Here is a 14704-nt window from a genome sequence, read left to right on the forward strand (position 1 = left end):
TGATCTGGGGGCGGCTCGGAGGTTTTCGATGAAATCAGAACGGGACGCTCGTCGAGCAGCGTCGGAAGTCTTTACCACCTTCTCGCCTCGCAACATTTTTATATATAGTATACGCATTTGGTGCCGCAGCTAAACGTTGCCTCCCCTCCCTCCCTCCCTCCCGTCCCTCCCACGGCATTTCGCGCGGCGGAAGAAATCGCGTTTGCTATCTGCGGTGCGTTCGCTCCGCGTAAACAGCGCGAGGGACGCGCGCTTTAACTCGCACATACAGCATACGGCGTGCGGCGACGATTTCATTGCCGTTGGACTCTATACGGAACCTCACAGCGACGGCGACGCCGACGGCAGAAATCCACTTGAAGTGTCCATATAATTGCTATCGCAATAAATCTATTAACTGCTGTGAATTGCTGACGATTAGAAAGGAAATTGCGAATCCATGGTACTGTAAGAGAATCTATTTTTTAAGAGTGGACAATTTCAAAATCAAACGACAATGTGCTACATGGTCATATGCTTTCGAAAATTCTAGAAAAGCGCAATCTAGTTTGTAGATATTCTTCTATGCTAGAATGAAAATCAGATGTTAATTCGAATAATTTCTTCGAAATCCGTGTTGATTAGAAAAGAAAAATTTGTTGGCTTCCAAGTGGCTGTAGACATTTGATGCAAAAACATGTTCTAGCATTTTGCAGCATATCGATGTTAATGATATTGGACGGTAGTTTTCCGGTGCGTATATTTTAGCTGACTTAAATATGGGCATAACATTTGCTTTCTTCCAGTGCGAGGGTAGCAGCCCAGTCTCTAATGAGAAAGAATTTTACTAGACACTATGACGGTGTTTTTGAGAATTTTAGAATTAATATCGTCAACCCCACAGGATGTGGTTAGCTTGAGGTTATTTATCAGGCTTGCGACCCCTTCAACTGCTATTGCTATAATTGACATGTAGTCGTAGTGTAATTCGAATACATCCGGCAGATCTGAATGAGCTTCTGTGGTGAATATAGAAGAAAAATAAGTATTATACCCTATTGAAAAATTTGTACGCGAATTGTGCGAGAAATGTGCGAGATGTATGCATATCGCACAGATTTGACGAGAAGTGTGCGATGTGCTACGCACATTCAACGAGATATCGTAGAAAATGTGCGAGATCTGTACGCATGAGCTGCGTAGACTTCACAAAGTGTGCGAGATCTATGCGAGGTGCTACGCGAATGCATGTGCGAGATGTACGCATGTGCGAGATGTGTGCGATGTGCTGCGCCAGCCTAACGAGATTCTGTACGAGGTGTGCGAGATAGCGTGTGATGTGTACGCACTGTAGTCATGTAAGCAACGAGATCTTGGCCGATGACTACAAATTGCATACAAAGTGCATCCACCTAAGTCGTAGTGTATACAAAAGCTCGTGAATGACAGCAAGATTTTATGATGAATCGTTTGTAGCACATGCAAGGACATAATCAATGTGCTGTATGACGACGTCGAACCATTGTGCCACATATAGCAGCATAAACTGCAGAATGAATAAGAGCGCCAGTGTTGAATTTCTGCAATTTTATATAATGGACAAACACATCTCCATCAAAGCTCATGTCAGTCCTAATGATGCAATGATTTTCACTTTTGGACATATTCTCGGATAATCACTTACGACAATACTCCTGTGCCTTCGTGTGACACATTGCTCAACCAGCCAATAAGCGCGCACTGACAGTGATATAGCCAAAAGCTGTTGTCTGAGAGTACGTCCCTTGTTCAGAGTGGATCACCCGAAGCTTTTAATGCAATATAGGGTTGAGTACCTTCACAGTTTCGGAAAAAAATGCTATAGGTTTGTTTTTATGCAGAATAAAAGAAGCTGGCAATGCGATTATAGCTCACTGAAAACACATCCAACACGGACAAGTTGGCAAATGATTTTATTGCATGCGGTTTGATCAGTAACAGAAGATGCACGCGCTTTGTCACAGCCTGATCATATTGCTTGCGTCAGAGCTGTCAGTCAGAGGTAGCAATGCAGAAATTTCAAGCTGCACATTTTCCAAACAGCTAAGTGTGCCCCCCCCCCCCCCCCCATAAGACGAGTAATTCACGAAGAAAGTTGGGTTAGTTGGTGTTGATGCAGTTGCTGTGACTAGTGCGCACAACGGAAAAAAAGGTGGGACAGGACAGAGCCCTCTCTCGTATCCCACCTTTTTTTCGTTAGTCTTGTTCGCATTAGTAATTATGTCACAGCCCCCACAAGACTATCAAATCTGCTAGTCACTTTTTATTGCCCATATTTTAAGAGGTTGTTAGTGCCTGTTTATGCCAAACTGTAGCAGGCAGGCATAAACTGGCCATGCATGCCCACATGTAAAAAATAAAAAGAACCACAAACTCAGTGTAAATAAATTGGTGAATAAATAGCCAAAATAGCAGCCAAAATCTATCGCACTTTGACAGAAAAAAATAACGAAGTTACATAACCATCAATCACTAATGCTGTCATACGATCAGCACATTTTGCCCAATTGCTGCTTGAAAAATTTTTTGCACTAAGTCTTTCACAACTTGTGCACTGTATGCTGAGAGAGCTTGACGTAGTAAAAAAACCTCGTATTTGCCGCGCATCAGCGGCAAATACGAGTTTAGCGTGGCAACGGAGCATTATCTGTGTATATACTACACAAAACTGACTTTGAAATTAACGGAGAAATAACTAAGTAGTTCGTGCAGTGATGGTTCAGAGCAAGGCAACGCTTTGCGATTCGTTAAAAGCTGACCTCGAAACGACCAAAATGTCAATGTCCCTACATTCAAGCAGGGTCGTTAAATGACGAACATGCAGCATATCTTGGCGTTCGCGCACGCCGGAAACAAACTAAAAAACACTTTTGCAAATCGCTGACACAATAACGACGCATATCAGACACGCGCACGCACGCGCACACGCACGCACGCGCGCGCACACACACGCACACACACACACACACACAGACAGAGAACACAAGCAGTGTCCGAAAGCACTCGCGACAGACAGTGCGGACGTTCTCGCGCGTTGGCAAATCGAGCCGGCGTGGCAGCTGCGTCCGATGCACAGACGGCACTCTTCATGAACTATACACATCCGCAAAACGGCACACAAGCCAGAACAAAGTGCGTCGACGACGCCACTCGACACCAAATGCGTGGTCGATACCGCCGCATAAAACACCAACACCTCGTAGAATTCACAAACCAAACCACGATATGCTGCGATTTAACGGCCCTGACCGGTTGACACGGCTGCTCCGCAGGTTGCTGTCCTCGATGTTGAAAGAAACGTTGTTGAAACATGCCGCATCACTCGCATAACATGTGAATACCAGCCGCCACCATCGATGCGATCACGATTACCATGGAGCACAGTGCCGATACAGTGGTGCCGAGGAGCCAGAGACCAACGTTGCCTGAGACGACAAAACGGTAGACGACGATGTAAACAATATGGCCGCCATGACGTTTATCCGGCTCTTGCAAAGCTTCCGGTGCCTCTATCTTGACGAAATGACAGCATTTTCCCGTGTTCGGCTGTCAAAACGTTACCAGTCTAGAAACGTTGGGCTGTCGGTATGTGAGCGCAGCATGAATATTTTCCTTGCGGACGGTCGATGTGGTAGTTTAATCATATTTACGCTTTGCCGAGAGAAAATGTGCTCTTTTTTGTGCGCATCAGCGATCGCTAAGCCCCTGGGCCTGTGCAACGCTGCTAGCTAGCTGTATCTCTCGTGCGGTGCGGCGTTGTTGGTTATCGTAGTTCGGTCCATTCGTGCTCTTTGTTCCCGGCTCATTAGCAGCCTCTGGTACTCTCGCCGATCTCGCAGCGGTTCACAGTGCACGGAAGAATGTGTTGGAAATTGTACTATTACGTTCATCCGCAATTTAACAGTGTTTATGCCGGCAGGACAGTTCGTGCAGTCGATGCCGCCGGACCTGACACGAAGGAGCGTTTTCCGAGTATGTCTCGAAAGGTAAGTCCGGCGCTTGGCGCATTTTTATAGTTCGTGTAGTGTGCCTTGTTAGGCGGAGCACAAGATGATTAGTACAGCGACATAAATTATAAAAGTGATTTCCTAATGTTTGTTATTAATGCCGTAGTACACATTTAGCAAAACGTTTTATGAAAATTACCCTCAGACAAGTATAGGATGTTGCCAAGAGCTCATATATTGTTTCTTTGCTTTCTGTTATGAAATACACTAGCGCCGAGTATCGTTTAGTCTGAACGGGCACAAAAATTGATGCCGCGAATGTCACTGCTTCTGTACGTAATTTCTCAGCAAGAAATGGTATATGTGGGGAAGTACGTTGACGTGTTGTCTTCGCAGCTAACATCTGCGCGAGACGGCACCGGATTGCTCTGTCTGACTCACGAGCACATTTTAGCTTGTATGCAAAATTTTCTGCTTATATATTGTCAAGACAACCTGTGTTTCTTGTGTTGAGTGTTCTGTATGTCTTCGTCCATTTGACATGTTAAATAACTGCCCGTGATGTCAGAATGAGATATTTGCACAACCATGTAGCTGGCTGAGGTGTTTTCACAATTTAACGCGGTGTTGTTAAATCACAAGTTTGCAGTTTCAGCAGTGATTGCAATAAACTGAACATTTCTTATTGTTTAGGGATGTCACGATTTCGTGAGACGGATGCAATTGCTGCACCACATGGGAGCCTGTGGCAAAATGCAGTCTGAGCAGCCCGACAAGGAATTTGATCTGCTTGCTTTGACAAGGTGTGTACAAAACAGTCACTGCCACTTATGAGTTCTAGGTTCTGTTGGTATAATTCGTACGTGCCATCGGTCCTGAATCTTTTGGTGAGATTTACGAATTTGGACTCGTTCTACAATTTTACTATTGTTGCATTGAGTTATGAGAATGAAATTCTATTGGGAATATGTTGTAAGAATCTTGAAAAATGGGGTGGTATGAGATTACAAAATTGCATCTAAAACAATAAATTGTGATGGCACTTGTGCTTCTTTATTAGCACTGCAAAATCCCTAACGAGTATACCAGAGGGGCACTTCCTACCAAGCCCGATTCAGATCAAAATTAGCTACTGCAATTTGCTTCCTCGCGCAGCTTGCACAAAAGAGCTAATCACAAGTGAGAAATTCGATCCGGATTGGGCTTGATCGCAATGAAAAGTGCACTGTATGACACCCGTATTAGACGAATTTATTGAGATAAGTTCGTAAAGCCGGCTAAATCGGCAACAGCAAAAGCACTGAAAAAAGCACACTGGTCTAAAAACAATGTTGTCAGTTTCTGCTGTTCCAAGTTAATGGTTAATAATGTGTCTCTATTGAACAATGTAGGCGCTGAGAGAAAACTTTAAGAAAATACATGCTGACTTTCCAACACAGCATTGTCTAGGAGTTTTGCAAAATATAAAGTTCACAGGCTGGCAGGTTTGGCATAACGTACAACACTTTTGCTTTAGATGCCATATTCATAACTTCCAGTTTCGACATAATATTCGAGTACTACTTGAACTGTATATTTTAAAATATCGCCTACCTTCAGTTTAATCAATATACCTAAGTAACCTCCTCTGAGTCAAGTATAATTGGGGGCTTGAGTAGATATGCATGATATGCTACTTACTGACTGTATAGTGACATATTTTTTAGGAACTGTGTTTTGAGGCACACATATCCTTTTATGTCTTGTTATGAGTTGCCCGACGAAAGCAGAAGGGCATTGCAAGTTATTGCATATATTACTGCACTTAATTCCTTACATACATGCCTGCACAGATTCTGTGTTCCTAGATTTATTTCTCTAAGTAGTCAAAAATCATGTATTACACTTTTTTTTCTCTTTTTTTTGAGGGGGGGGGGCTGTTCATTGATTCCCATTCCTAAAGGGACGTTGCAAGAAAAAACCACGAAAGGTGGCTTGAAAGTGTTTGAATTTTCTGTTTAACCTCTTATTATTTATTCTTCTAAAGCACTACCAGCATGAACACGTTTCTGCTCACTTTTATAAGCTAGCTGCCAGATAAGAAACCACAGTGTGAAAGAGTATTTTTTTTACTTGTTTTATTGTATGTTCTTTATTTGGCTCACAATGTTCTACCTACCACCTTATGCAGTACTCCAGCTGGAGCCTATGAGGTATGTTTATAAATGAATAAGTAAATTCCTGAAGCTTGCAACAAACCATGAAGCATAACATTTAAATGTAGTCAGTTCATAATACATCCCTAGAGCAGCATAGCATCAAGCTTGAAGCTTGAAGCTGATCTCTGATGTCCCATAAATTGCAGGTTTGATAATGTGGTATCACAAACTGCTGGTTACGCATGTCAGTCAGCCTGGTGCAGTGGTCGCAGGTGAGAGTGTAACCGAAAGCTGGGTATGCTTTGCCCTTCCGCATTTGACATGGGAGGGAGCTTGAACTCTGCTATTGCTTCTCTTATAGTTGGGACCATCTCTCTCACCTTCTCCTTATTATTGTCAACTTGCTAATATGCACTTCTACAAGCTTAGTTATGATGTTGACTGCTGAACTTGGATGATGTGCGTTTCAATAGTTAGTGGGACCCCCAAAACCATGCTGTACTTTGTGGGCATTTCAAATGGTCAATTTGAAATATGCGATTGTCTGACATTCTCAGGGAAACAAGGTTTTTGTTCTGAATAAGGCATAGGCTGCTTCCCGAAAGAGTACCAGAAACAATACTTTCTCACCTAACAAAAGTGTTTAGGCACGCCGTGCTCAGGCCATGCTGACCTACAATAATTAGATCACAATGTGCTATATCGACCGTTACATGTTATTAAAAGTGGCAGACAAAAGTCATAATGCACTTGAATTTCACTGTTAAAATGTGTGTGGCTACCTAACATTTAGCCTTAGCCCCTTTGGCGCAGACACCATTAGTGCAAAAATGGCGTATGTCATTACCAAGCTTTTGGGATAAGTACAGACTGAATAAGCACTTGTCAAGATTTTGAGTAGTACTATAACCTGAGACCCGCCCAAAGTGTGATTTTATTTTTATTTTTTCATTTAGACCATGGAGTCGCACTTCTCTTAAGCCTGTGCAGATACGTCACGCTAGGCGAGCCCCATTTATTTCTCCCTTTACAGTGAATCCTGTTTTTCAGTTTCATGTTGCATGACACACAAAGGCACTTTAAGCAAGGCCAAAAATAAGTGGTTTGAATGTGTACAAAATGACTCCGGACACATTTTTTTGTTTGGAGACAGTTTAGACGCATCATGTATTCTTTCTTTTTGTGTTAGTTTTGTGATGAGAGGTTATTTATTGCAAAAAGAAAATGAAGGTTAAAGTGGCATTTCCTGCCAAATTTTGTGGCGAAACATCGTACGTTGGAGGACATGATGCATTCCAGAGTATTTTCGTATATTTTGGCTGTTGCGGTTCAGTACACTTGCTCCAAAATTGCTAAGTTCAGTTCTTGCCTCTTTTAGAATGCAATATAGTCAGTTTTTGCCAAAAACAAATTAACTAGGCCTTAGCAGACAGCCAGCAGGTGTGGGAACTTTATTGTGGTTTCACCACCTGTACATCGTTCTTGTGTATTTTCTAGCTTATCAAGCCTCTACTTTTGGATAACTGCAGTCTTTCTGGGTTTGCGGAAGAGTAATTCAATAATGCATCTCAAATAATTATTTTTCCCTTAAGTGTCCCTTTAAAGTTTTGTCTGATTGATGTGGCATGAGACAACACTGCCCGAAAGTTATCTTGCATGTCAGCAGTTGTGTTGCCATGTAATCACCAGTATTGTCTTTGAGGTGCTCAGAGATGTCACTGCACTTACTCTTCATTACCCAAGTCCCTAAGAAGCCATAAAGAGGATCTGAAATGTCCTGCAATAAGTTATATAAGACTGTATTCACTGGGGCTCTGTTAAATGCTTGCAGTAGAAAAGCACTGTCTTCTCCAAAACATGCATAGTGTGTTGGGAATTTGTCAACGATCCTTTTTACCTCAACAGTCATGGAAATATTGATTTACCGTGTTCACCGGCAGATTTATATCAAGCCTGATCTCTGTAGCTGACTAGGTTTTTTATTACACAAAAATTAAGCTGGTTTTCAATAATACCACCTTTTCACAGTACTGAAGCACCAGTTTGCAAAAATAATAGAATAAGTTTAACTCTATTTTTTGTAAAAGCAAGCTGTTGTCTTACACAGCAACTTCAGTGAGTTTTTTAAGCGCGGCAGGCTTAGGATGTTGGTTGAAAATTAAGTTGCTTAAAGACGTGTTGCATCGGAGAGCATGTTTTCTTTTATCTATTGTAGCATTATCTGATCTCTTATGTTCCTTTCCATGCTATTCACAGTGCACACTTTCTAAGGAGATAAGGGACACACAGAGTGTGAAAGAGGACAGTTATTTTTCACTGTCGGCCTGTCGCTTATTCTTTTGGCATGTGTGTGCCATGAACACCATCAAAATGAACTGTTACCAACTTGCCCAAGCTTCAGCTCTTGCGCTTGGTGTTTTTGTCTACAAAATGTCCATATGGCAGTAGTAGTGTTGCTGATATTTGCGTGTATGAAAAGGGGATGCTTACTTGATTGCAGAACAATTTGATTGGTTCTACACATGGTACTGAACTTACCAATGTCATTTTAAAGGTGGGATTAGGTAGGAAGCTATTGTGGTACTGTTTAAAGTGCCCTTGTGCAGATGCAGAAGCTTGTCTTCTGTTGACAAAAATTGGGCTCAAGCCGTAGGAGGATAGTTGTCAAAGTGTAATGAAAGCCTCCTGGTAGACATGCTGAGTTATGCTGCTGGGGACACTTATTGGTTAGCCCTATTGGGTAATGCTGCTAGGCTTATGGGTGCTATAACATTGCAGTGCCTGCAGAATGCATGTCGTGCTATGGTATCAGAATTGGCCCACCAAGTGACCACCTTTGCTTACACTATGTGGCTTTCTGGCCTACTTTACTTAACCTGACTGCCACCTATACACAAGGAGAAGGAGGGAGGCAAAAAAAAGGGATCTTCAATTAATTTTCTTGCATAGATGGCTCATGCATCATATTTTTCTTATAGTGCAGGATTTGTTACTCAAAGTGAAGCTTGCTATATGGAGAATATCTACATTTTTTCATATGTATACCGAACAAGGATTGATTTGTTCACGGTGTCACTTTTTATATTATACTCACGTGACACTAAGCCCACTTGTATTTATGCAGGTATGGCTGGGCCTGCAGAGAAAGTGTAAGCAGACTGTGCTGTGTTGCTGATCAGTGCTGATCTCCACGCCTGAGTTGGTCCCCCAACATCCAGGCACCAGCGTGCTTTGCTTCATCATTGACAAGGTAATATGATATGGAGAGCTTGCACCTGGATATCAGTTTTGAGCTTGACTTTTGAGAAATATGTTGAGATAGAAGACACAAGGGTTGGCCTTGGTGATAGATAACACGTGTGTGTTTTTTTAAAGTGCTCTTTTTGAAATATTCTTCATGGACCTATTTTCAGCAAATGTTTACATTCCTTAATTGCAAACTGCCATGGAGCTGGTTTATGCCTTAAACTAGCACTCTTTCACCAAGAAAAAGCCTTATTTAGCATAAAATTCATAGGAAAGGCAAGGAGGTGACAGGACAGAACACTACTAACATTATCCAATTTTACTGCTTGCACAGCAATATAAAGCGAGAGTTGAAGGGACGAGGTTTGGGGTTTGTGTTCGTTGGTTCTATGGGTTTTGGAGCCCCACACAGCTTCTTTGCTAGGCAGACAAGCTTGTGGGATGTGCTTCTGAAATTTGTACAGCACACTGACGGTGCAGGGGGGGTGCGGGCCTCATCTTCGGAAGGAAGTGCACTGACGGCACCATTCATGGCGCAGATGACTCTCATAGAGTCAGGCAAGGCACCAGTGTTGATGTTTGTTCCCTTGCCCCAAACAGCATGTTTAGGTTCAGTGTAGTTGTAAGAAGACAAGTTAAACATTACTTTCATGGTTTGAGTGGCCGCATTTTTCTTAGAGCACTGAATTTCTTTTCTTGCAACTGCCTGCCCTGGTGTTTCCTTAGCGTTGGCATGAAGTTGGCATGGAGTTACGCATCCGGGAACTCGTGAACAATGACCCTGTAGTTGACACTTTGCGAAGAATACATCGGCTTCCAAGCCCTTCATTTTCTGTTGGCATACATTTACTTGTACTGTTAGCAATTTCTTCTCGGCTTGCTGAATTATCCTGAGGCCCCACACTGACACTACTGATGTCTTCAATTGAAGACTTTTCAGGATAAGACTCCTGGCTTTGCAAGTGTGGTTTAAAAAAAGGTGGCACTTACAGGTGGCTATTCAAGACCTGAGTGAAATGAACCGGCAAGTCTTGGTTACATCTTGTGTGTAGTCCTGTTGGAGTTAAACGTTTTACGAAAAATTGTGTCGTCACTAACACGCTGATAAGCACTTGGTCATTCACCACAACTTCATAGTCGTTACCTGGCTAAATGAATTTTCGTCGAACCCTTGATAATACCTTCTACAGAACTTATGTACAAAACATTGTTACCAAGACTTACTGGTTCGTCTCACTCGCGTCCAGAATAGAAATCTGTAAGTTCCACCGTCCTGCAAAGAACCTTATCCTGAAAAGTCTACACTTGAAAGCATCGGTAGTGTCAGCGTGGGGCCTCGAGATAATTCGGCCAGCTGGGAAGAAATTACTGGCAGCAAGAGTTCAAGAGTGCTGACAGAAAATCAAGAGCGTGTGAACTAGAGCAGACCATTATTCGGGTCTTCTGGGACATACAGCTGAATGTCAACTTCACAGCGAGACTAACGGACCGCCTGTGCGGGCAGTCACAAGAAAGCTTGATGTATTATAACCAAAACAGCCTGTTCAAACCAGGAAGTTATCTTGAGCTTGTCTTCCTACAAGCCCACTAAACCTGAAACTGCCATTCTGCGCAAAAGACAACTTCAACACTGGCACTTCACCCAACACTGACGAAAGTAAGCTGCATCGTGTAACGTGCCCGCAGTAAGCTCTTTCTGAAGCAGAAGGGCCCACGAGCTTACCTTCCATGGTGTAATTCAGGAACCTGTCTCGGCTCCAGAAAGGGAGCTTTTTTGGCTTGGCTTGAGTCAATGACCATAAAATTATCGTTACCAAATAGAACGCATTAACAGTTGCAGACTCAGGGTAATGTTTTACTTGCTTGATTTTGTGGACAAAAACTGATGAAAGGGTGCCTAATGTGACTAGTTATCCTGTCCAGGAGTCCGTGATTTCAAGGAGTTTGACAACCATTTCATTGGCTAACAATCGCAAAGCATACTTGTGTTGTCATTTGAAACAAAACCACGCACTTTAAGGAACGGTGACAATTTCTTTAGGTGTGGGGAGCACCTGCACTGCATATATAATTTTGGTTAAAAAGAAAGTAAGGCGGAATGGGCCATATAAAATTAATGACAATAATTTTGGCATAAGTAGATTTTTGCTCAAACCATCTGAAAGTTTCTTGTTTTAGAAAGTATTAAATTTTGTTAAACGTAGCTGCTGTCAGATGATTCTATATAAGCATTTGGCCTTATGCAGTACTATTTGCTTTAAATAAAATTTTTGAGTTTTATTTGTCAAAACCTCAATATGATTGCTGAACGACATATTGTAGGGCAAAGGCACAAATACACAGATGATATACGAAAACATGTCACAGGTGCTGCTAATAACTTAATTCGAAACACAACAGGATACTGTATATATACTCTTCCGAATGCACATGCGCACTAGCCACTTCGGGAAGACAACAGAGGGCGATTATTCGTGCTAACACAATCATTTTGAAGATCTAAAGAAAGCAAGTTCCGCGTCGTACAAAACAACAGAGGTCTGACTTACACAAGCACTACTTTTTTATGTAAAACGCTTTGAGTAGCTTACATGCAATTTTATCTTTACTTCTGCCTGGGATCTTCACATCATAAAATCTCGCACGACAAGGGCAGGCTTTTCTTTTTGCTGATAGATGCGCATTCAAGTGTGTCGTCATGTTTTTAGCATGCTCCCTCATTCAATCATTGATGCAGCAGCCAGTTTGTCCTACATAGGACTTTCCACAAGGCAGTGGGATTTCATAAACCACACCGGGACCACATTGCCCGTAAGGTGTTACATGTTGTACTTGGCAGCTTACCTTAGATCTGCCCATTATGCGGGGACACGTTCGGGCCAGCCTATTGGGAACAGAGAACAATAGAGGCACTCCATGCCTGTTCGCCACTTTCTTTAAATTGTGGCTCAACTTATGCACATACGGTACAACTTGCGTTCTTTGGCCACTCGGCTCACCAGCTCTGGCCTCATTCACCAGTGTGCCCGCTTTTGTAGTGTTCTCTTTTCCCAATATGCTGGCCCAACTGTGTCCCAACATAATTGGCAGATCTAAGGTAGGCTGCCAAGTACAACACGTCACACCTTACTGGCGATGTGCTACCAGAGGGGTTTATGAAATCCCACTGTCTTGTGGAAAGTCCCATGTAGGACAAACTGGCCGCTGCATCAATGATCGAATCATGGAGCATGCTAACAACACGACGAAATACTTGAATGCGCATCTTTCAGCACAATGTAAAGCCTGTCCTTGTCGTGCGAGATTTCATGATGGGAAGATCCTGGGCAGAACTAAAGATAAAACAGTACGTGAGCTGTTGGAAGCATTTTACATAAAAGAAAAAAAGTAGTGCTTGTGAAAGTTGACCTATATTGTTTTCATGATGTGGAACTTGCTTTCTTTAGATCTTCAAAATGATCGTGTTAGCCCTGATAATCGCCCTCTGTGCTCTGCCCGAAGTAGCTGGTGCGCCTGCGCGTTGTGAGGAGTACATATACTGTATCTCGCTGTGCTTCAAATAAAGTTGTTAGTAGCGCCTGTGACGTGTGTCTGTGTATCTTCTGTGTATTTGTGCCTTTGCGCTATGTCGTTCAGCAAACAGCAACTTGCCTAACACCAAGTCCTTCTGCACAATATGATTATGGGGAACACTGTAGTGGGGAACTCTGGATTAACTTTGAACACCAGGGGTATGTGCCCAATGCACGTTATGGGGGTGGTGTTGCACTTTGCTGCCATCAAAATGTGGCCGTTGTGCATGGTATTTTATCCTGCGCCATTCGGCTTAGCAGTGCAATGCCAAAGCCACAACGCCACCATGATTTTTAGTTTTGCTGGTAGAATAGCAGTTTCCAAGTAATTTAATTAGCTCGACCTGTTGATGCTGCTCTCTAAAAGTAGATTTTATGCATGTTACTTATGTTGCTTGAGTACTACTAATTATTATTACTCAAATAATGCCTTTTTTACTGTAATAACACTTGTTTCAGTGATCTGCTAATGTAACAGGTTATTCTACGACACTATAATGCACATTTCCTTAGGAGTCATAAGCATTGCAGGAAACCACTTATTTTTAATAAATTTTGTTCAGTATCGCATGTTCTGAATGCTAAAGCATTCTTACCTGTGTGAATGTCAGCTAAACTGCTTTTGCCTATGTGTTATTTTATTGCATGTGTGAAAAAAAAACTGTTGGCTTTTGTTTACTTTTTCAGGTGCGCGGCAAGCTCTCACTCAAGCAACACATTCCAGTGGTCTTCTGTCAACAGACTGGGTCTATTGAAGTACCATTACAAGGTCCAATAAACAACTCTTGCGAGATGTGTGACGTGCTCTTGCTTAAAATCGGAGGACTTCACTATTAATGTAAGCTTGAATAGGTGTGCTGAAGAACCTGTGTAACGTGTACTTGTTTATTAACAACTACAAACCATTACCTCACCTGACTTTTTTTTTCACCTCAACATAACTCTTTACTGTAGATTTCTGAACAAACCATTACAGCGACACAACACTGCAGTAAGGTCAGCACAAGTGTTCATGCATGAACACTTGTATTTACAAGAATTGTATTTGCATTATTATACTAAATATGAATATGAGGTGCGTATCTTTTTCAGGGTGCATACTCTCGCAGGTTGTACAAGCTCGTCATCTTGTACGCACTCAGCTCGTAGAAACGAACTCGTTCATAATGTACGAGAATCTCGTTCAGTGACAAGAACGCGAACTCGTACATGTGTGCGAGAAATGTACGCGATGATTGCTGCGTAGACTGTACGAGGTTCTCGTAGACTCAACGAGTTCTCGCAGACTGAACGAGTTTCTCGCACAGTCTACGGAGCAATAATCGCGTACACTATTTCTCGTACATTCTCGTTCACATTTTTTTCAATAGGGTATATTCAGGTTGTCCCAGATATCACGCAGCATGGTTTAAAAAAAAGAGGAACGGCAGTACGCAAAGCAAACCTAGTGCGTATTGTTTCCAGTACAGTGGAGTAGCCGCCAGTAATTCTTTCTTTACTCCGATTTAATTAGGTAATTTACTTAACAATCTAACTCGAGAAGTACTGTCCTAATTATCAACGTGTCAATGAGAAAATTGTAGAGCAGCATGAAAAACTCCCGATACAGCTTTCTGTTGCTCAATACGTGCGATATAAATGTGTTTTTCCGAGTGTGAAAGAAGCCCGCGAATACACGCAGAAATGCCGGGCGACTGGCCGCTCGAGGTGGAGTGGAACAGACTTCCCGTTGAAATTGTTACTATTAAATATAACCACATGCTCCATGATGCATTAGCTAACA

At 42.4% G+C, this 14704-nt stretch overlaps 1 long non-coding RNA gene across 1 annotated transcript; it reads left to right on the top strand.

Annotated features, from left to right (window-relative positions):
* The first annotated feature begins 2529 nt into the window (after positions 1-2529).
* Positions 2530-13782, top strand: LOC125942333 (uncharacterized). The gene is made up of 4 exons (XR_007465013.1): positions 2530-4004; positions 4659-4768; positions 9228-9353; positions 13609-13782. It is a non-coding gene; the product is annotated as an uncharacterized LOC125942333 (long non-coding RNA).
* The last annotated feature ends 922 nt before the right edge of the window (positions 13783-14704 follow it).

This window comes from Dermacentor silvarum, chromosome 1, assembly GCF_013339745.2.
Source record: "Dermacentor silvarum isolate Dsil-2018 chromosome 1, BIME_Dsil_1.4, whole genome shotgun sequence".
NCBI lineage: Eukaryota > Metazoa > Arthropoda > Arachnida > Ixodida > Ixodidae > Dermacentor > Dermacentor silvarum.